Here is a 22,046-nt window from a genome sequence, read left to right on the forward strand (position 1 = left end):
GCATTAATCTATTTTGAATAGGTGAGTAGTAATTCGAGAGAATTTACTTGATTAATTAGCAACCATGAGCGAATCGTATGAAAGGGAGAGTTAATTAGAAAGCAATAGGATTGGTAAAACGATCACAACTCTGGAATGTTGGGGCTGAGACCAAGAGAGAAGTTTAACCTCAAGAAACTTGTACATGGCACTGTATCTATTGTACGAGTCGGCGTCTGGGTACGCATTGTTCTTGGCTCATGGAATTGATGAAATTGGGCAAAACACGGAGGCAGTTCGTAGCTCCATTACTGATCTCAGTCGGTTCGTGAAGGTCGTAAAGATTGAAGCTTTTATCCCATTTGAGTCAGCCCTGGACGCCCTCAATCAATGCAATGTTGTTTCTGAAGAGCAAATGACTGAGAAACTAAGGAATTTCTTAGAGCGAAGTCTCCCAAAATTCAAGGAGGGTAACAAGGCTAAGTTCAGTTTAGGATAGCCTAAGCTTGGGTCTCATATCCATGAAGTAACTAAGATTTCCTGTCAAAACAATGAGTTTATTCTTGAGCTTCTGCGTGGAGTGCGCTTGCATTTTGAGAAGTTTATTGAAAAGCTAAAGCCCGGAGATCTGGAGAAAGCTGTCACGACCCAAAACTCAACTTGTCGTGATGACGCCTATCATGGCACTAGGCAAGTCGACTACTCAGACATTTCCAACACTTCAAATTTGAAATATACTAAAACAGGTTTAGATAAGTAAAAATCTCATAAAAACTAATAAAAAACGTCACAACTCGATACAGGAGTTTCCCAAAACCCGGTTGTCACTGAGTTCATGAGAATCTATACAAATACAAAGTTTGATACTCCGTCTAAGCAAGCAAAAACTGAATAAATAAAACTGAGGGATAGGGGAGGAGAGTCAAGGTCTGCGGACGCTAGAGCAGCTACCTCGAAAATCTTCGAATGACTGAGCAACTCTGAGAATCACCAACCACCGTGTCCGAAAATACTTGAATCTGCACATAAAGTGTAGGGTGTAGCGTGAGTACAACCAACTCAGTAAGTAACAAGTCTAACTATTGGGATGATAGCAGTGACAAACTTCACATGGTACAATTCAATTACGGAAATACAATACAGAAAGGTAGACATGCTTTCAAATTTAACAGATAAAGCCCGAACAGATAGGATACGCCAAATACAACTGAGATAAGAAATGATACATCTCGATATCTCAAACAATAATGAAATCATATGCATACTCTCAGAGTATCAATCACTTAGTCCTCCCATTCACTCCATCCTCACGGTCACTCATTCCTCACAGTCACTCCATCCTCACAGTCACTCAATCCTCCCAATCGCTCGACACTCGCGCTCGACACTCAGTAGGTACCTGTGCTCACTGTGGGTGTGTAGACTCCGGAGGGGCAAATCCAGCCCAAGCACTATAATAAGCCAATCATGGCATGAATCAATAAAACATGATGCGGCGTGCAACCCGATCCTACAAATATCCTCACAATCAGGCCCTTGACCTCACTCAGTCATCAATCTCTCCAGTCTCTTGGGCTCACAAGAATCATGATAATTAGCCCAAACAATGATGATATGATGTGTAAATAAATGGAAACAGAGACTGAGATATGATATGCAAATAATAGATGCGACTGAGTATATAAATTTCAAATTTAAGCAAATAACTCAACATGTAACTTGACCTCTGTGGGTCCCAACAATACCAGCATGTGGCCTAAGCATGATTTCTAACATGACTTGCAACTCAATTTCTCTAACACATAGAGGATATACAGATAACGACAAGATTATTCGACTATACAGTTTCACAGAATCAACCAAGTCATAATTTCTCCGGTGCACGCCCATACGCCCGTCACCTAGCATGTGCGTCACCTCAACACCAATCACATAATACGAAATTCGGAGATTCATACACTCATAGCCAAGTTTAGAAGTGTTACTTACCTCAAATTGAGCAAATCTCTACTCCAACAAGACCTTGCCTCGCGAATCGGCCTCTGAATGCCTCGAATCTAGCCACAAACTATTCGATACAATCAACTCAAGCTATAGGAATTAATTCCATATAAAAATGCTAAGTTCTTAATCAAAAGTCAAAAAGTCAACCCCCGAGCCCACGTCTCGGAATCTGATAAAAGTTACAAAATCCAAACACCCATTCAACCACGAGTCCAACCATACAAAAATTACTCAAATCCGATACCAAAAGCTCGCTCAAATCCCAAAAATGCAGCCTAAGAAGTTTCTTCCATTTTCCCCCAATCTTTCAACCCAAATCACTAATTAAATGATGAAATAAGATATAATCATAAAATTTAACTAAAACTAAGTAAGAATCACTTACCCCAATCACTCCCTTGAAAATCTCTCCAAGAATCGCCTCCAACCGAGCTCCCAAAATCAAATTTTGTAAAATGACTCAAGCCCTCATTTTTGAAATATTTATGTTCTGCCTAGATGTCCTTAATCGCGATCGCGAAGCACAACTATGCTGCCCCACAAATCAACCTTATGCGAACGCGATGCACTGGCCCTCAAACATATGCGATCGCGAACGACTTCACGCGTCTGCTATGAACAAATGCGTGTGACCGAGCTTCTGCCTCATTTACTCTACGCGAACGCGACCTTAGCCACGCGTTCGCGATTCACTGCTTCACTCAACTATGCGATCGCATCCCTCAACTCGCAATCGAGCAGAAAAAAACCTTAGCTGCCCAATTTAGCCTACGCGATCACGGACCTGCCCACGCGACCGCGTATAAGGAAACCAGACCTGTGCACCAGAAAAAACGTCACCAATCTCCCAAGTCCAAAATTTGATCCGTTAACCATCCGAAATCCACCCGAGGCCCTCGGAACCCCAACCGAACATACCAACAAGTCCTAAAACATCATACAAACTCGCTCAAAGTGTCAAATCACATCAAACAATGCTAAAATCACAAATCACGCATCGATTCAAGCCTAATGAACTTTTGAACTTCTAACTTCTACATTCGACGCCGAAACCTATCAAATCACGTCCGATTGACCTAAATTTTTGCATACAAGTTATAAATGATACAACGGACCTATTCCAACTTCTGGAATCGAAATCCGAGCCCAAAAACTACAAAGTCAACTCTCGGTCAAATCTCTCAACTCTCCAAACTTCTAATTTTCCAACTTTTGCCATTTCAAGTCAAAATCACCTACGGACCTCCAAATCACTATCCGGACACACTCCTAAGTCCAAAACCACCCAATGGAGCTAACGGAACCATCAAAACTCCATTCTGGAGTCGTTTACATATAAGTCAATATCCGGTCAACCTTTTCAACTTAAGTTTCCAACCTTGAGACTAAGTTTCTCAACTCATTCTGAAACATCCCAGGAACCGAACCAACTACCCCGTCAAGTCACATAACAATAATTGAGTGTAAAATAAGCAGTAAATAGGGGAATGGGTCTACAACACTCAAAACGACCGGTCGGATTGTTACATCATCCCCCTCTTAAACAAACAATCCTCCTCAAACGGGTCTAGACACATACATGGAGTCTCAAATAGGCATGGATATCTGCTCCGCATCTCCTGCCCGGTCTCCCAAGTAGCCTCCTCGACTGGCTGACCTCTCCACTGCACCTTCATTGAAGCTATGTTCTTTGACCTCAATTTTTGAACCTGTCAATCCAAAATGGCCACTGGCTCTACATCATAAGTCAAATCACCATCCAACTGAACTGTGTTGAAGTCCAAAACATGAGACGAATCTCTGACATACTTCCGGAGCATAGAGACACAAAACACTAGATGAACCCTTGACAAACTGTAAGGCCTCGTAAAATTTTTCCTAAAAACCCGGATTCTGTGATGCCAAAGTAGGCGTGGAGGTTAATAATAGTAGAAATTCTTCGCGGCGAGCAAGCTCGCCGTGGTTCAGACTTTTTGGATTGATCAGTACGCTGGGAGTTGAAGGAAAATGCTGGGCAGAAGTAGGCATTTCTGTGGCCTATTCTGCGGCTGTAGAACCACTCTGCGGATCACAGACTGGTGGTAGAGTGGGGTAGTTTTCTGGGCCACTTTTGATGTCAATTTCGCGGCCATTATGCGACCGCATAACCATTTCACTGGCCGCACTCTTGTCGCATATCCCGCTTTGGGATTATTTGGAGGGAGGTTCTGCGGTGCACTATGTAACCGCAGAACCGTTCTGCGGTGCACTATGCGACTGCAGAATAGGTCTGCGGGCCGTATAGTGACCGCAGACCAGGTCAGTTTCTTTTCGATTCTTGCACCCATTTTCGCGGTCATTTCGCGGACTGCATAACCACTATGTGGTCGCATATGCATCCGCAGAACCCGTTCCGGAGCGTCATTTTTGGGATTTTTAAACCCGACCCTATTCCGTTAAAACACCTACCTTGGACCATTTTGATCATATTTTTTGATATTTTTAGAGAGAGAGAGAGAGAGAGAGAGAGAGAGAGAGAGAGAGAGAGAGAGAGAGAGAGAGAGAGAGAGAGAGAGAGAGAGAGAAAGAGGGTCCTAGAGGGAGAAAGTGATCTTCATCAAATTGCTCTTCAATTCTCATTTAAAACCTTAAAGATTATCAAGAGAGGCACCTAGGTATTCTTCCTAAGAGGTAAGATTCTATCACCCAGACTCTTAATTTTAAAATGTAACTAGAATGGGCCATTAGTAAGGTAATTCATGGGGATGGGAGTGCTTATCTTGCATGCATGTATCCTTGAAGTATGTGGGAAGATTATGAGCTAAAAATGATAGAAAATGGGTTGGGGAATGATGGAATCTTCAACAAAAAGGGCCTTAAAACATTGATGCACACTTAGTATTTGATAATATGCTCAAATGAGCTAGAATCATGATCATCTTCCTAATTTTGGTTTAATTTTGTTATATTGCTAAAATAGATTAAAGTTTCTAATATTCCAGAATATCTTAGAGTTTTAAGAAGCTCAATTGAGGTATGTTGGCTAAACCCCCTTCTTCTTAGAATCGAATCCCATGGTGTTCATGTAATTGGAGTACGTCATTGATCATTATTGAATTGGCTATTCCTAATGTGGTTGTGTTGAAGGATATTTGTTCAATGTTTATTCTAAATGCTTCATCATGTCATCTTGACATTTGAGAATATGTTCAAAATGTGGAATATGTGTTAGGAATGTTAAGACTTCATGGAAAGATCGAAATAAAGGTTGTTATGCCAAATTGTATGAAAAGCCTTTATGTGCCTAAGATTCCCAAATTGCTCATATGTGAATCTAATGTCTTGAATGGGAAGCTTTATTGTTGTGGATAATGATAATAATATTTGAATGTGGAAAAAGGGGACTAGAACTATGAAATACGGCCAAGTGCCAAGAATGACTTTGTAATCGCAATCACTAGTGCAATGAATTGAAAGTATATGAAAGAAATACAATGTGAGATGATTGACTGAAAAAGGTAATGTCTCAAATGAGATGTCCTAGCCGATCGGGCCGAGATCGGACTCCGTATAAGAACACAGTGGTATTGTGGATGCAATTGTGAAAATGGTTGATGTCTCAAATAAGATGGCCTAGCCGATCGAGCCGTGATCGGATGCCATGCCGCACATATAGTGGTACTGTGCTGGAAATTATAACGAAATTGTGGTAATGTCTCAAATGAGACGACCTAGCCAATCGGTTCGATATTGGACCCCGTATAAGAATACAAAGGTATTGTGAATTGTGGAATATCGGTACTAAAGATCATCCAACCTAATAATATGGATATTGACTTTAAAACGTATATGATCCTTAACTTGTTGTTTTAATATTATTTGAAGCCCTTATTGAATTGTTGAATGTTCCTCTTGTATTATTAATATTCATTCTATTGAGTTGGTGTTTAGCCTTACATACTAGTGCTATTCGACGGTACTAACGTCCCTTTTGTCGGGGGTGCTGCATGTTGAAATGGATGCAGGTGGTTACATAGCAGACAGTGTTGTTCACAGATAGAGCTACATCCTCTTCTCAGTGGACTCGATGAGCCCCATTTCATTCCGAAGTTATGTATTGAATCTTTTGTTTATATTGTGGTCACTTTTTGAGGTATGGCCGGGGCCTTGTTGCCGACACCATCTTTACTCTCTTTTGTGTCTTTAGAGGCTCCGTAGACAATATGTGGGTTGTATGTGGGTGTTGGGAATGTTAAACAAGTATATGTTGTGTTTGATCACTTGTTCCACTCAGACTATAAGAATCTGTGTATTTTGAGACTTAAAGGCGAAATAGCTAATGAAACGGTTTAATGTTGTACGTATGAACTTCCTTCTATCTAATTAATGAAATCACGTCTTTTCTTGATCATGGGTTAATTGGGTAGAAAGTATCTAACAGGCTTGCTCGGCCGGGTTCACTCGGTTGAGCACCGGTCGCGCTTCCCGAGGTTGGGGCGTGACAAACTTGGTATCAGAGCCTAAGGTTTTAAAGTGACCTAGGATGTCTCGGAGCCGTTTCTGGTAGAGTCCTTCTTATCGGTGTGTTGTTGACCACATCTATAAGTTGGAGGCTACTTGGACATTTAGGAACAATACCCTTCTTTAATATTCTGGATCGTGCGATGAAACTAATTGTGCAATTGTTCCTCCTCTAACTCGTGCATTCCTTTAACTTTCAGTATATGGCACCTAAAAAGAGAGCAAGAACTGGCCAAGGAGCCAATGTCGCCTTAGGAGTGGCAGTTGACCCTTTGCTTGGTGAGGCGGGTGAATACCCGAGGGGTGAGGATAATCCCCTGACTGATACACTGCCCGATTCTACTACACCGGACCAGGCCACACCAGTTCCTACACCTACTGAGGGTGCAACGGTTCCTCCACCCGATATTTTGATTCCACCTCCAGCCCCAGCTTTCGGTTCTGGTATTTCTGATGGGGATCTTAGAGGAGCTATTCAGATGCCGACTCAGATAGTGGCTTCTCAGGCCCAAAGGTCGAATGTTGCACCCACATCTTCTAGCCCACAAGGGGATTCTACTAGTTCTAGGGTGAACAGATTTCTGCAGTTGGATCCTCCGGTGTACACGAGTGCTAATCCCGAGGAGGACCCACAGGACTTCATTAATGATATGCATAAGACTCTCTAGGTTATGCATGCTAATGAGACGGAGGGAGTGGATTTGGCCGCCTACCGCCTGAAAGGGGTGGCCTATTCTTGGTTTGAGTTGTGGGAGGACTCTCGGGAGGAGGGGAGCCCTCGAGCGAGGTGGAGTGAGTTTGCTGACGCCTTCATGGACCATTTCTTGCCTGCCGAGACTAGGGCAGCCCGTGCCGCAGAGTTTGAGAATCTTAATCAAGGGAGTAAGAGTGTGTGGTAGTATCACCTCGGGAAATCCAATGTTATGGCAGATGCTCTTAGCCGGAAATCTATGGGTAGTTTAGCACACTTGGAGGTATATCAAAGGCCATTAGCCAAGGAAGTCCATCGATTGGCCAGTTTGGGAGTGTCACGACCCAAACCGATGGGCCGCGATGGGCACCTGATACCTTACTCAATCGAGTACCAACATAACATATCATACTATCATAGATAACTGAGGCGGAGAGGCTACCGTGAGATAGGTAGAATACAACATGTAATACCAGCTTATACATCAGACATATGGGCCTCTAAGACCAAAATAACAACTCGTACACTGAACATAGGCCGACAAGGCCATATAATCTTTTACGTACACGACACATGTCTACAAGCCTCTAAGAATACATATTTGTCATAAAGGTCGGGACAGAGCCCCGCCATGCCAAACAATACACATATAAATCACACTGACCAAATAAGTAACTCCGGAGCAAATGGAGTGCACCAACATTTTTCCGCTGAGCTGATCGCCTACTTGGAGGACTCTCGACCTGTCTATCGAGACCTGGGGGCATGAAAGGCAACATCCCCAGGCAAAAGGGACGTCAGTACAAATAATTTACCGAGTATGTAAGGAATGAAAATCAGTAAATAATAGACAAGAGAGAAACATGGAGTAAAAGACTCGACATGTATATCTGAATAATTCTATGAATCACTTCAGATTTATAATGTTATTCATATGCATATAAATGTCATACCATTCATAGATATATGTGTTCATAACATCATCAAGCCACTAAGGGCATCCCATCATATCATCTAGGCCACTGTGGGCAAAATTATCAACGTATACTAGCTGATCAGGTGGTGGTGCGTATATAACGCCATAACCTTTTCCCATATCTCATATACATATAATATACGCGTATATAACTCCATCTGATCATGGGTCAATGTACATGTATAAATACATGAAATGCATAAGAAATACGTTAATACGATTTTCTCGGAATGTCATAAAAATAATATACTTGTCGGATAAATTTTATCAAATACGTATTTTTCTGAGACCCATGAACATAAGATATAATAATAATTCATATGGGGAATCAAGAATATAGACACCCCTAATATTTTTATGAATAGTCATTTATGAAAATTGTACATTTGCTAGTTTCATTCGTTTCATATAGATCATGCCAAAAAGAAAGACGGGATAGCCTTAAAATACCTGGAGTAGGAAAAAATCCGTGTGATATCCTTGAAAAGGGTTACACCGTACTTCCTTAAAATTATAAAATTCCGTTGCTATAACATTACGTAATCTCGTATGATTGTTTTGTAGCAAAAATCACATTGCTAACATGAAGTCATTTATGAATGAGTTTGCTGAAATTCCTTTGTGCTTGTAGAGACTTGAAATGAATTTAGAGAGGTTTATTTTGGTCTTTGGGTGTGGGCCCCACTTATGTGGTGACTTAGCCACACCAAACCTTCAAAATATGCCACCTTTCACATGAGTTTAAGAGTCACTAGGTGGACTTAGTTGGCTGCCACGTGAAGGTTTATTAAACCTTATTCAATTAACTTAATTAACTTGGTAATTCTTCACTAATCAATAATTAACCAATTACCCACATAATTAAGAATTATCTCAAATTACTTAAAATACTACTTATTTTTAATACACCTTATACATCATACTATCATGGTCATATGGTACCTTGTATGGTACTAGTCCATAAACGCCGGGTATTATGGATCGGATCATATTATATCCCAAAATTGATTACCTTCGACAAAACTCATTTTCTTTAATTTATTTACCTTTTATCCTTCACGGCACTTACTCATCACTTGTTTGAAATAGCATAATGCTTATAATCTCAAGATAATCTCATTCCCGAACTTATGTCGATTAACTTACGATGAAACTTTAACGTACGAAAATGCAGGATGTAACATCACATTTTTCGAGCTTTCATCAATTTATATATGGCGTACTTTCACGAACAAAAAAAAAATGGGGTGTAACAGGGAGTTCGTCTTACTGACTCTAATGAAGGAGGGGTAATTGTGCAGAATAGGGCTGAATCATCGCTTGTTGTGGAAGTCAAAGAGAAGCAATACAACGATCCATTTTTGGTGCAATTGAAGGAGGGGATTCAAAAACATAAAACTATGGCTTTTACTCTTAGCATAGATGATGGTACACTAAGGTACCAAGGGCGACTATGTGGTCCGAATCTAGATGATCTTCGGGAAAGAATCATGATCGAGGCTCACGCTTCTAGGTATTTCGTGCATCCAGGTTCTACGAGGATGCATCACGACCTCAATGAAATCTATTGGTGGAATGATATGAAAAGGAATTTGGCGGACTTTGTGGCAAGGTGTCCTAATTGTCAGCAAGTGAAGGCCGAACATCAACGGCCTGGTGAGTTGGCACAAAACATAGAAATTCCAATGTGAAAGTGGAAGATGATTAATATGGATTTTGTGGTAGGATTACCACGCACTCCGCGCAAGTTTGACTCAATTTAGGTTACTGTGGACCGACTCACGAAATCAGCATACTTTTTGCCTGTTAAATCTACCGACATAGCGGAACAGTATGCTCAGTTGTATATCAAGAAAATAGTCAGGCTACATGGAACTCCAGTCTCTATCATTTCCGATCGAGGGGCTCAGTTCACGGCCAATTTTTGGAATAAATTTCAGCAAGGTTTGGGTACTCAGGTAAATATTAGTACAGCCTTCCATCCACAGACCGACGGGCAAGCAGAGCGGACTATTCAGATGCTTGAGGACATGTTGCGTACTTGTGTTCTTGATTTCAAGGGTAGCTGGGATGATCATTTGCCATTCATAGAGTTTTCTTATAACAACAACTTTCATACAAGTATTCAGATGGCACCATTTGAGGTATTGTATGGTAGGAGATGTAGATCTCCCATTGGGTGGTTCAAGATTGGGGAAGCAGAGTTGATAGGGCCAGACCTTGTACATCAGGCTATGAAAAAAGTTAAGATCATTAAGGACGATTGAAAACTGCTCAGAGTCGTCAAAAATCCTATTTAGATGTTCGTCGCAGAGACTTAAAGTTCAAAGAAGATGATTGGGTATTCTTGAAGGTTTCCCCCATAAAGGGTATTATGCGGTTTGGGAAAAAGGGAAAATTGAGTCCGAGGTATGTTGGGCTGTACAAAATCATCCAGAGGATCGGTAAGGTGGCTTACAAGCTTGAGCTACCACCCGGGATGTCATTAGTGCACCCGGTATTCCATGTGTCTATGTTGAAGAAGGTAGTTGGAGATCCGTCAGCTATTGTGCCGGTTTGAGACCATTGAGGTTAATGAAGAATTGTCATATGAAGAAATTCCGATTGCCATTCTTGATAGTCAAGTCCGAAAGTTGAAGAATAAAGAAATTGTCTCCGTGAAAGTGTTATGGCGAAACCAGCAGGTTGAACAGGCCACGTGGGAGGCCGAAGAAGAAATGAAGAAGAAGTATCCTTAATTGTTTGAATAGCTGTGTAACCCTTTCTTTTATGAACTTGTCGCCTATGAATTTTGTATCACTTGTTCAGTTAATGTAAAGGTGTTCCTTTTGATTATATATTACTTATGAGGTCGCGGTTGGTACTGTTATGAGTTTGTTATGTCGTTGGGTTGTGCATATGTTTGTAATATGTGTTTCTAGGGCTCTCTGGCAGGTGGATAGGCCTAGTTGTGCATATGGTTGTGCATATGTTTGGAGTACGTCCTTGATCATTATTGAATTGGCTATTCCTAATGTGGTTGTGTTGAACGATATTTGTTCAATGTTTATTCTAAATACTTCATCATGTAATCTTACCATTTGAAAATATGTTCAAAATGTGGAATATGTGTTAGGAATGTTAAGACTTCATGTCAAGATCGAAATAAAGGTTGTTATGCCAAATTATATGAAAAGCCTCTATGTGCCTAAGATTCCCAAATTGCTCATATGTGAATCTAATGTCTTGAATGGGAAGCCTTATTATTGTGGATAATGATAATGATATTTGAATGTGGAAAAAGGGGACTGGAACTATGAAATACGGCCAAGTGCCAAGAATAACTTTGTAATCGTAATCACTAGTGCAATGAATTGAAAGTATATGAAAGAAGTACAATGTGAGATGATTGACTGAAAAAGGTAATGTCTCAAATGATATGTCCTACTCGATCGGGCCGAGATCGGACTCCGTGTAAAAATGCAGTGGTATTGCTGATGAAATTGTGAAAATAGTTGATGTCTCAAATAAGATGTCCTAGTCGATCGGGCCGTGATCGGACGCCATGCCGCACACATGGTGGTACTGTGCTGGAAATTATAACGAAATTGTGGTAATGTCTCAAATGAAACGACCTAGCCAATCGGGTCGATATCAGACTCCATGTAAGAATACAGAGGTATTGTGAATTGTGGAACATCGGTACTAAAGATCAGCCAACCTAATAAAATGGAAATTGACTTTAAAACATATATAATCCTTAACTTGTTGTTTTAATACTATTTGAAGCCCTTATTGAATTGTTGAATGTTCCTCTTGTATTATTAATATTCATTCTATTGAGTTGGTGTTTAGCTTTACATACTAGTGCTATTCGACGGTACTAACGTCCCTTTTGCCGAGGGCACTGCATGTTTAAATGGATGCAGGTGGTTACATAGCAGACAATGTTGATCACAGATAATGCTAGATCCTCTTCTCAGCGGACTCGGTGAGCCCCATTTCATTCTGAGGTCATGTATTGAACCTTTTATTTATATTTTGGTCACTTTTTGAGGTATAGCCGGGGCCTTGTTGCCGACACCATCTTTACTATCTTTTGTATCTTTAGAGGCTCCTTAGACAATATGTCGGTTGTATGTGGGTGTTGGGAATGTTAAACAAGTATATGTTGTGTTTGATCACTTGTTCCACTCAGACTATAAGAATCTGTGTATTTTGAGACTTAAAGGCGAAATAGCTAATGAAACGGTTTAATGTTGTACGTATGAACTTCCTTCTATCTAATTAATGAAATCACGTCTTTTCTTGATCATGGGTTAATTGGGTAGAAAGTATCTAATAGGCTTGCTCGGCCGGGTTCACTCGGTTGAGCGCCGGTCGCGCTTCCCGAGGTTGGGGCCTGACACAAACTAGGCGGCAAGGCAAGCTTGTAAGCCACCTCTCCAATCCTCTAAAGCACCTCAAACGGACCAATGTGCTGAGGGCTAAACTTGCCTTTATTCCCGAACCTCATAACACCCTTCATGGGTGAAACTCTGGGTAGTACCGTCTCCCCAACCATGTAAGCAACATCCCGAACCTTCCGATCAGCGTAGCTCTTCTGTCTAGACTGCGCCGTGCAAAGCCGATCCTAAATCAACTTAACCTTATCCAAAGCATCCTGGACCAAGTCAGTACCTAATATCCTAGCCTCACCCAGCTCAAACCATCCCACCAGAGACCGACACCGTCTCCCATACAAAGCCTCATACGAAGCCATCTAAATGCTCGATTGGTAGCTGTTGTTGTAGGCAAACTCTGCGATTGGCAAAAACTAATCACAAGAACCCCCGAAATCTATGACACAAGCGCGTAAGCATATCCTCCAATATCTGAATAGTGTGCTCGGACTGTCCGTCTGTTTGAGGGTGGAATGTTGTACTCAACTCAACTTGTGTGCCTAATTCTCGCTGCACTGCTCTCCAAAACTGTGATGTAAACTACATGTCCCGATCAGAAATGATGGACACCGGCACACTATGAAGGTGAACAATCTCGCGGATGTAGATCTCAGTCAAACGCTCCAAAGAATAAGTACTCCCAACTGGAATGAAATATGTGGACTTGGTCAACTGATCCACAATCACCCAAATAGCATCAAACTTCCTCAAAGTCCGTGGGAGTCCAACTACAAAATCCATAGTGATACGCTCCTATTTCCACTACGGAATCTCAAGCCTCTAAAGCAATCCACCGGGTCTCTGATGCTTGTACTTCACCTACTGACAATTTAGGCACCGAGCTATAAATCCCACTATATCCTTCTTCATCCTCCTACACCAATAGTGCTGCCTCAAGTCCTGGTACATCTTCGCGGCACCCGGATGAATGGAATACCGCAAACTGTGGGCCTCCTCAAGGATCAACTCACGTAGCCCATCTACATTAGGCACACAAATTCGAACCTGCATCCTTAACACCGCATCATCCCTAATAGTAACCTCTTTGGCATCACCGTGCTGAACCGTGTCCTTAAGGACAAGCAAATGGGGATCATCATACTGGCGCTCTTTGATTCAATCATATAAGGAAGACCAAGAAACCACACAAGCTAGAACCCGACTGGGCTCCGAAACATCTAATCTCACGAACTGGTTCGCGAAGGACCGAACATCAGCTGCAAGCAGTCTCTCACCAATAGGAATAAATGCAAGGCTGCCCATACTCACCGCCTTTCTACTCAAGGCATCATCCACCACATTGGCTTTTCCGGGATGATACAAAATGGTAATATCATAGTCCTTTGGAAACTCCAACCATCTCCGCTGCCTCAAATTTAAATCCTTCTGTTTGAACAAGTGTTGGAGACTTCGATGATCCATAAATACCTCAAGACACACCGTAGAGATAATGCCTCCAAATCTTCAATGCATGAACAATGGCTGCCAACTCCAAGTCATGAACATGGTAGTTCTTCTCATGGGGATTCAACTAGCGCGAATCATAAGCAATCACTCTACCCTCCTGCATCAAGACACACCCAATACCCATCCAAGAAGCATCACAATACACTGTATAACAGCCTGACGCCGAAGGCAAAACTAGAACTGAAGCTGTGGTCAAGGCAGTCTTGAGCTTCTGAAAGCTCTCCTCACACTCATCCGACTACCTGAAAAGAGCACCCTTCTGGGTCAATTAGGTCAAAGGTGATGCAATAGACGAGAAACCCTCCACGAAGCGACGATAATAACCGGCCAAGCCGAGAAAGCTTCAAATCTCCGTAGTTGAGGACGGTTTGGACCAACTCTGAACCGCCTCTATCTTCTTTGGATCCACCTTAATCCCCTCACTGGACACCACGTGCCCCAAGAATGCCACTGAACTAAGCCAAAACTCACACTTGGAGAACTTGGCATAAAGCTTTTCCTCCCTCAACCTCTGTAGTACAATCCTCAAGTGATGTGCATGCTCCTCCTGGCTACGTAAGTACACCAGGATATCATCAATGAATACTATGACAAATGAATCAAGATATGGTTGAAATACATTGTTCATCAGATACATGAATGTTGCTGGGGTGTTGGTCAGCCCAAAAGACATCACAAGGAACTCATAGTGACCATAACGGGTCCTGAATACCGTTGTTAGAATATCCTAGTCCCGAATCTTCAACTGGTGATACCTAGACCTCAAATTAATCTTGGAGAACACCCTCGCTCCCTGAAGCTGGTCAAATAGATCATCAATGCGCGGTAAAGGATACTTGTTCTTGATTGTAACTTTGTTCAACTGCCTATAGTCGATGCACATCTGCATAGTACCATCCTTCTTCTTCACAAACAGAACTGGTGCACCCCAAGGCGACATACTAGGCCTAATAAACCCCTTATCAAGAAGCTCCTGAAGTTGTTCTTTCAATTCCTTCAACTCAGCGGGTGCCATACGATATGGAGGAATAGAAATGGGCTGAGTGCCCGGCACCAAGTCAATACCAAATTCAATATCCCTGTCGGGTGGCATGCCCGACAGGTCTGCAGGAAACACATCCGAAAAGTCTCACCTGGCAGGAATGACATAGAATCGGGCTTGACCACCACCTGATCAGCCTCCCCCTCTAGGGCAACCTCTAGTTGTATGGGCCCCACCCCGAGCTAGCTGGGCGAGTGGTGAAGTAATTGGTGCGGAAGTCATAGCCTGACCCCTATACTGAACTGGACCTCCCGGGCGACGAGGACATTGTCTCCATATATGCCCAAACTCCTCGCACTCGAAGCAACTCCCCACTGGTAGTGGTAGGGACTGCATCGGGGCCCGAGTACCCGAATAATTGCTAGAAGAACCTGGTGTAGATGAACTCTGAACCGAAGGTGCACAAGATGAACTCTGAGTTGGGAGAGCACTGAGACATGACTGACCCGGACGTGCGCTGTACGAACCATGGCTGGATGATGCACCACGATGAACTGGACGAGCCATTTGAGCGAGCCTATAAGGACGACCCCTGCTGTGGTAGAACTGACCCCTAGAAGGAACACCACTGAAACCACCCGAACCACGAGGCCTATTAGCCTCCCTCTCCTCATGCTCCTAACTACGGACCATCTCTAGACGCCGAGCAATATCAACCACCTTGTTGAACGTAGCACCTGATGCACTCTCCCGAGTCATAACAAAACACAACTGATAGTGGAGGCCATTAATGAACCTCCTAATCCTCTCCCTCTCAGTGGGAACCAACCAAACTACGTGACAAGCCAACTCTGAAAATCTCATCTCATACTGGGTCATGAACATGCCATCCTGACACAGCTGCTCGAACTACCTGCGCAGCTCCTCCCTGCGGGTCTGTGGCACAAACTTCCCCAAGAAGAGAACAGACTACTCATGCCATGAAAGAGGTGCTGCACCAAATGGCCTACGCCTCTCATAGGCCTATCACCATCTGAAGGCAGCCCCAGTAAACTAGAAAGTAGTACATGAGACCCCACTGGTCTCTAGGATACCCGCCGTACGAAGAATCCGCTGGCACCTATCCAAGAAGTCCTACGCATCCTCTGACTCAGCTCCACTAAATGATGGAGGATGGAGTCTCCCAAATCTCTCTAGTCTCTTCTGCTCATCATCACTCATAACAGGGCCCACCTGGGCCTGAGCAACTACAACCGACTGGGCTAGTAGTACCTCTAGTTTCTGAAGTCCCTGCATCACCTGCTTTAGAGTACGGGTGGTGGGAGTCTGAGTGCCTCACTCGGCTTGAGAAGTGGTTGGCGCGGTCTGAACAGAAACCTCCTGAGCAAGGCTAGTGAACAAAGTCAATATGTGAGCCAAAGCCTCCTGAAGGCCTGGAATCACAAAGGGCAAAGCTGGTGCCCGAGCTGGCCCCACTGGCTCAACCACATCTGGTACCTGCTCCCGAGCTGGAGCAACTGGTGGATCTGCAGGTGCTGCTCTAGCTGTTGTACGAGATGCACCTCGGCCCCTACCGCGACCCCTACCGCAGCCCCGACCTCTCGTGGCCCTAGCTTGTGGTACTGATGGCTGTCCGTCTGGTCCGGTAGCACGTATCCTCACCATCTGTGAGAGAATATAATAACATAAGTTTTAGTTCCCAGAATCAATAAATTCGCACGACAAGAATACAAGAATTTAAAGTTTTCCTAAGGGTTCGGCAGCCTCTCGAAGATAAGTACAGACATCTCTGTACCAATCCGCTAGTCTCTACTAAACCTGCTCATGACTTGTGAGATCGATGTAACCTAGGCTGTGATACAGACTTGTCATGATCCAAAACTTAACCTGTCGTGATGGCGCTTATCATGGTACTAGGCAAGCTGACTACTCAGACATTTCCAACACTTTCAAATTTGAAATATACTAAAATAGGTTTAGATAAGTAAAAATCTCATAAAAACTGATAAAAACCGTCACAACTCGATATAGGAGTTTCCCAAAACCCGGGTGTCACTAGGTTCATGAGAATCTATACAAATACAAAGTTTGATACTCTGTCTAAGAAAGCAGAAACTGAATAAATAAAACTAAGGGATAGGAGAGGAGAGACAAGGTCTGCGGACGCCAGAGCAGCTACCTCAAAAATCTCCGAATAGCTGAACAACTCTGAGAATCAACAACCACCGTGTCCGAAAATACCTTGATCTGCACATGAAATGCAGGGTGTAGCGTGAGTACAACCAACTCGGTAAGTAATAAGTCTAATTATTGGGCTGAAAGCAGTGACGAGCTTCACATGATACATTTCAATTATGAAAATACAATACAGAAAGGTAGACATGCTTCCAAATTTAACAGATAAAGCCCAAACAGATAGGATACGCCAAATACAACTGAGATAAGAAATGATGCATCTCGATATCTACATGTCAGTTACGTATGCCAACTGGAGTACAAAATAGTGATGAAATCATATGCATACTCTCAGAGTATCAATCACTCAATCCTCCCATTCACTCCATCCTTACGGTCACTCATTCCTCACAGTCACTCAGTCCTCACAGTCACTCAATCCACCCAATCGCACACTCAGCAGGTACCTGCACTCACTGTGAGTGTGCAGACTCCGGAGGGGCAAATCCATCTCGAGCGCTATAATAAGCCAATCATGGCATGAATCAATAAAACATGCTGCAGCGTGCAGCCCGATCCTACAAATATCCTCACAATCAGGCCGTCGGCCTTACTCAGTCATCAATATCTCCTGTCTCTCGGGCTCAGGCTCACAAGAATCATGATAATCAGCCCAAACAATGATGATATGATGTGTAAATAAATGGCAATAGAGACTGAGATATGATATGCAAATAATAGCTGCGACTGAGTAAATAAATTTCAAATTTAAGAAAATAACTCAACATGTAACTCAACCTCTGTGTGTCCCAACAGTACCAGCATGTGGCCTAAGCATGATTTCTAACATGACTTGCAGCTCAATTTCTCTAACACATGGAGGATATAAAGATAACGACAAGATTATTCGACTATACAGTTCCACGGAATCGACCAAGTCAAAATTCCTACGGTGCACGTCCACACGCCCGTCACCTAGCATGTGCGTCACCTCAACACCAATCACATAACATGAAATTCAGGGTTTCCTACCTTTAGAGCCAAGTTTAGAAGTGTTACTTACTTCAAACCCAGCAAATCTCTACTCTAACAAGCCCTTGCCTCGCGAATCGGCCTCTGAATACCTCAAATCTAGCCACAAATAATTCAATACAATCAACTCAAGCTATAGGAATTAGTCCCATATAAAAATGCTAAGTTCTTAATCAAAAGTCAAAAAGTCAACTCAAAAGTCAACCCCAGGGCCCACGTCTCAGACTCCGAAAAAAGTTACAACATCCGAACATCCAACTAATCACAAGTCCAACCATACAAAAATTACTCAAATCCGATACCAAAATCTCTCTCAAATCCCCAACATTCGGCCTAAGAAATTTCTTCCATTTTTTCTCAATTTTACAACACAAATCACTAATTAAATGATGAAATCAAAGATATAATCATGGAATTTAAACAAAGCTAAGTAATAATCACTTACCCCAATCACTCCCTTGAAAATCTCTCCAAGAATCGCCTCCAACCGAGCTCTCAAAATCAAATTTTGTAAAATGACTCAAACCCTCGTTTTTGAAATATTTAAGTTCTGCCTAGATGTCCTTAATCGCGATCGCGGAAAATGCTTCGCGAATGCGAAGCACAACTATGCTGCCCCACAAATAAAACTTACGCGAACACGAAAACCTTCACACGAACGCGGTGCACTGTCCCTCAAACTTACGCCATCGCGAATGACTTCACGCGTCCGCTATAAACAAATGCACGTGACTTAGCTTCTGCCTCATTTACTCTACGCAAATGCGACCTTAGCCACGTGTTCGTGATTCACTGCTTCACTCAACTACGCGATCGTATCCCTCAACTCGCAAATGCGTAGAACAAAAACCTCATCTTCCCAATTAAGCCTACGCGATCACGGACCTGCCCACGCGATCGCATATAAGGAAACCAGACATGTACACCAGAAAAACTTCAACAATCTCCCAAGTCCAAAATTTCATCCGTTAACCATCCAAAATCCACCTGAGGCCCTCGGGACCCCAACCCAATATACCAACAAGTCCTAAAATATCATATAAACTCTCTCTAAGCGTCAAATCATATCAAACAATGCTAAAACCACGAATCACTCATCAATTCAAGCCTAATGAACTTTTGAACTTCTAACTTCTACATTCGATGCCCAAACCTATCAAATCACGCCCGATTGACCTCAAATTTTGCATACAAGTCATAAATGATACAACGGATCTACTCTAATTCCCGAAACCAAAATCCGAGCCCTATAACCACAAAATCTATTCTCGGTCAAACTTCTCAATTTCCTAAACTTCTAATTTTTTAAATTTCGCCATTTCAAGCCTAAATCAACTACGGAACTCCAAATCATTATTCAAACACACTCCTAAGTCCCAAATCACCCGAAAGAGCTATCGAAACTATCGAAACTCAATTCCGGAGTCGTTTGCACATAAGTCAACATCAGGCCAACCTTTTCAACTTAAGCTTCCAACCTCGAGATTAAGTGTCTCATTGCATTCCGAAATATTTTCGGAACTGAATCAACTACCCCGGAAAGTCACATAACAACAATTAAGTATAAAATGAGCAGTAAATAGGGAACGAGGCTACAACACTCAAAATAACTGGTCGGGTCGTTATAAAAGCCCAAGTTGGTCTGAATCATAGTTACAGCAGAGCAAAGATCAAGTTCAATGTTAATTGTGTTGACAATATGGTTACTCAGGAAATTGTCCTACTTGATACTCTTGATAAAGATATTAATACCTTTGCCATGAGAGTCAGAGAATGGCACTCTTGGCATTTCCCAGAGTTGATGAAGATTGTCAATGACAATTATCTATATGCCAAAGTAGCAAAATTTGTTGATGACAAATCCCAATTGTCTGAAGACAAAATTCCAGACTTAACAGAAATCGTTGGAGATGAAGATAAAGCAAAAGAATTTGTAGAAGCTGCAAAAGCATCTATGGGCCAGGATTTGTCGCCAGTTGACTTGATTAATGTCAAGATATTTGCATAGAGGGTAATGGACCTTGTCGAATATAGGAAGAATCTTTATGATTATCTCGTTCCTAAAATACATGACATAGCACTAAATTTGGCTTCTCTAATTGGTGAAGTTGTTGGTGCTCGTTTAACTTCTCATGCTAGTAGTCTTGATAAATTTGGAAAAGTGCTCTTCTTCTACCCTCACTACCAAAAAACAGCAAATTTGGGCCCGAAAAGTTTTGACCGAAAAAATTAGTCGGAAATTTTCAACTTATTCGGTTAGAAATTTCAAAAATAATATTTGTTATATTTTTTTAAATTCTTTCAACTATGTTTCCTACAACATTGGTCACAACGTTTGGCGCAAAAATTCGGGATAAGAAATTCCGACAGATTCGGTCGGAAACTAAAAGTCAAACTATTTTGTTTTACCATTTGCGACCGAAATTGATGCAACCTTATTTAAAATTTGGTTAACTTTTTTTAAAAAATTTGCGACCAAAACAGTCGCTATTATTGCGACGAAATCAGTAGCAGAATTCTTTTAAACCCCCAACCCCGCCCCCATTTCTTTCTTCTTCTCTTTTCTTTCTTTCTTCTCTCTTCTTCCTCCATTGAGACCCCCAGAACCCCCTCCCCCCCACCACCACCACCCAGCCGTCGACAACCGCTGCTCGTCGGAAAAGGTACGTCACTCACTTTTCTCTTCTTCCCCAACCCTCCTTTTTGTTAAATCCATCCCCTATCCGCCCCCTTCCCTCACCCCTTCGTTCTACTTAGATTATGTTAATCTATGTTTTAGTTTCTCTAAGTAATAAATGTTTTAGCTTGCAAGAATCAAGATTTGATTCAAACTCATTTTTTGCACAGCTGCTTGTGTGCTTCATTTGCGTTTTTCAATTCATGTTTCCGGTCCTTTAAATATTATCGTAGATTTTTCTTTAATATCAGATTAAATATAATCTCTTGTATTCTTCTTGAGGAATTCTTTTTCTTTCTGTTGTTCTCATTCTTTGCTAGATAGATTTTATTCTTTACATAGAGTTTGGTATGAATATCGCAAATCATACAAGAAGGTCAGGCAATATGTTTGTTTTTTGGATTTTGTTTGTTGCTATTACTAAAAGTTGCTATCATATATATATGTGTGTGAGAATTTGGGTCTAGGGATGTAAGACAAGTCCTTTGATATCTTTCTGGTCTGTTCTCTATTCTCAGATAACTCTGATTGACTCGAATGAATATTAATTTTAGTGAAATTAGGAGGTAGTTAACACAAGTCTCTGTGGGTTCGACACTCTTCTTATCATTATATTACTTGTACGACCGCCTATACTTGCATGTGCGTTTGGGAGCGACAGGCATCTGGAATGCCGCCGTATTGTGTTCCATTTTGCGGCGGTTTCTTTCAACCAACCACCGTAATTTAACCACCGGAATAATCCTATTTTTTATAGTGATGTTATATCTTCACATAACTTTGGTGTCGATTCATTTTGTTCCCAAAGGAATAATAATTTCTTACATTTAGAGCCAATTTAACTTTAAATTTCTTATTTTATTTTTAATAACGTAATATAATAGCCACATAAATCTCATGGCATATATAAGATCACAAGTTCTAAGAATATTTATTTCTTCCTTAAACTTCATGTATAATCGAACAGGTTTACAAAACTAAAATGGATGGCACATTTGGTGATCTGCCTAAATAAAAAACTCATGTATAAATTATATAGTAATAGAGCGCAAAAGATTAGACCCAATAGAATTTTTCATTCTAACACAAGGTACTCTTATTTGTTCAATGAGCCAATATGGCAAGTAACCTTCGCCTGCAAG

At 41.8% G+C, this 22,046-nt stretch overlaps 1 pseudogene; it reads left to right on the forward strand.

Annotated features, from left to right (window-relative positions):
* The first annotated feature begins 184 nt into the window (after positions 1 to 184).
* On the forward strand, positions 185 to 21,452 carry LOC142175213 (nucleolar protein 56-like; annotated as a pseudogene).
* Positions 21,453 to 22,046: the final 594 nt, after the last annotated feature.

Source organism: Nicotiana tabacum, chromosome 21 (genome assembly GCF_000715075.1).
Source record: "Nicotiana tabacum cultivar K326 chromosome 21, ASM71507v2, whole genome shotgun sequence".
Lineage (NCBI taxonomy): Eukaryota > Viridiplantae > Streptophyta > Magnoliopsida > Solanales > Solanaceae > Nicotiana > Nicotiana tabacum.